Source organism: Sinocyclocheilus grahami, unplaced genomic scaffold (genome assembly GCF_001515645.1).
Source record: "Sinocyclocheilus grahami isolate Dianchi unplaced genomic scaffold, SAMN03320097.WGS_v1.1 scaffold126.1, whole genome shotgun sequence".
In the NCBI taxonomy this organism is placed as follows: domain Eukaryota; kingdom Metazoa; phylum Chordata; class Actinopteri; order Cypriniformes; family Cyprinidae; genus Sinocyclocheilus; species Sinocyclocheilus grahami.
In genome coordinates, this window is record NW_015505305.1 from 1,194,981 (window position 1) to 1,197,630 (window position 2,650).

General features: G+C 30.7%; 1 protein-coding gene across 1 annotated transcript in view; it reads left to right on the forward strand.

Annotated features, from left to right (window-relative positions):
- Nucleotides 1–2,650, forward strand: part of LOC107590289 (erythrocyte band 7 integral membrane protein-like) — an 18,836-nt gene that overhangs the window by 13,364 nt on the left and 2,822 nt on the right. The gene's annotated exons all lie outside the window — the stretch shown is intronic.

Consider the following 2,650-nt stretch of genomic DNA (forward strand, 5'->3'; position numbering starts at 1 on the left):
ATAATAATAATAATAATAATAATAATAAACCATTTTTAAGTAGGTTTTACATTAGGTAATTTTTTTTCTTACCTTCATACAAAACCAGACCGAGACAGGAAAAGTAAGAAAGACAAGGAGGAAGGAGAAGAAGGTAAGGAGGTATCCACAGAACCCAGAGCTTCTGGATTGATCCCCATCTTATTAAACCCAAAATAATTATTATAAAATATATTATAAAAAAAAAAAGAGAAAGAAATAGAAGCCCGGCAAACCTGACTGGAGTATGACTTTTGTGTCACTCTCTTCATTTACTACATGTTCAATTTTGTTCCGGGACATCTCACTCTGAGAAGACAGAGCTAAAGACATGGTTAGGAGTTTTTGTTTTCTGCTGGACTGATGAAATATAGTTTCACTGAGATATTTAAGGTGATTTAAACATGTTCTCTTTTTCCACTACCGCCCATTTTCACACACAACATGGAACTTTGCATGGCATGTCTCTAAGCAACAAAACTGAGCTCATGTTAAACCTGAAAGTCGATTACTTGTTTACTCATTCTTCTTTGAATGAGGCCTTATCATATATCATCATTATATCCTCTTTTTGTTTACTCATTCTATGAACAACTGATTTTTTCTTCATGTTCAGATGCATAATATATTTGAATATACAGAATATGAGGCCTAAATTAAATATTTTTTCCTCTTATATCTTGTATTAATGAATAAAATAATTAGTCCAGTTAATATTCTAAGTTTTCTAAGTTAGAACTAGAACATTTATTTTAAACCTGAAAAAATTTGCCAGATAGATAGATGTGCCCTGAAGAAGCTGCATAATAGATATTTACAGATATTTCCCAAAAATGAAAAATACAAAATGATATACAGTATATATAACCTGTGACCCTGGACCACAAAACCAGTCTTAAGTGTATATAAGTGAAATATATTTGAAAAGCTGAATATATAAGCTTTCCATTGATGTATGGTCTGTTAGGACAGGACAATATTTGGCTGAGATACAACTATTTAAAAATCTGCAATCTGAGGATGCAAAAAAATCTAAATACTGAGAAAATCGCCTTTAAATCTGTCCAAATTAAGTTCTTAGCGATGCATATGACTAATCAAAACTGAAGTTGTGATATATTTATGGTAGGAAATTTACAAAATATCTTCATGGAACATGATCTTTACTTAATATTCTAATGATTTTTGGCATAAAAGAAAAATCGATAATTTTGACCCATACAATGTATTTTTGGCTATTGCTACAAATATACCCGTGTGACTCATGACTGGTTTTGTGGTCCAGGGTCACAGGTTATATATACTGTATATCATTTTGTATTTTTCATTTTTGGGAAATATCTGTAAATATCTATTATGCAGCTTCTTCAGGGCACATCTATCTATCTGGCAAATTTTTTCAGGTTTAAAATAAATGTTCTAGTTCTAACTTAGAAAACTTAGAATATTAACTGGACTAATTATTTTATTCATTAATACAAGATATAAGAGGAAAAAATATTTAATTTAGGCCTCATATTCTGTATATTCAAATATATTATGCATCTGAACATGAAGAAAAAATCAGTTGTTCATAGAATGAGTAAACAAAAAGAGGATATAATGATGATATATGATAAGGCCTCATTCAAAGAAGAATGAGTAAACAAGTAATCGACTTTCAGGTTTAACATGAGCTCAGTTTTGTTGCTTAGAGACATGCCATGCAAAGTTCCATGTTGTGTTGTGTGTGAAAATGGGCGGTAATGGAAAAAGAGAGCATATTTAAATAACCTTAAATATCTCACTGAAACTACATTTCATCAGTCCAACAGAAAACAAAACCGGCTAACCATGTCTATAACTCTGTCTTCTCAGAGTGAGATGTCCCGTAACAGAGTTGAACCTGCAGCAAATGAAGAGAGTGATACAAAAGTCATACTCCAGTCAGGTTTGCCGGGCTTTTTAAAAATTCTTATATATATATATATATATATATATATATATACATATTCAGATAATTTTGATGCCATTGAGACTAACCTCTTATCAGATGGTGATCAATCCAGGAGCTCTGGGTTCTGTGGATATCTCCTTACCTTCTTCTCCTTCCTCGTTGTCTTTCTTACTTTTCCTGTCTCGGTCTGGTTTTGTATGAAGGTAAGATAATAATTATCTAATGTAAAACCATAAAATTATTATTATTATTATTATTATTATTATTATTATTATTATCAGAGAGTAAAATCTGACATATACATTAAGATCATCACATTAAGTGAACATTAAGTAATCATCACTTATTATTTCATTATTTTTATTTCTATATCAATCCCTAATCTATATTTCTTTTTGTCAATAGATTGTCCAGGAATATGAAAGAGCAGTTATTTTCCGTTTGGGACGACTACTAGGCGGTGCAAAAGGACCTGGTTAGTAATTACTATTCTTAAAATCATGTATAAATTTGTTAAAAATTGTTTGCTTAGTTCAGTTGTAATTTGCAGTTCTTTTTATTGATTGTTTTTAAAGGTTTGTTCTGGATTATTCCATGTGTGGACACATTTCGGAAGGTTGATTTAAGGACAGTATCTTTTGACATCCCTCCACAAGAGGTGAGTGATTCATTTGAAAATGTTTAAATCTTGTTTTT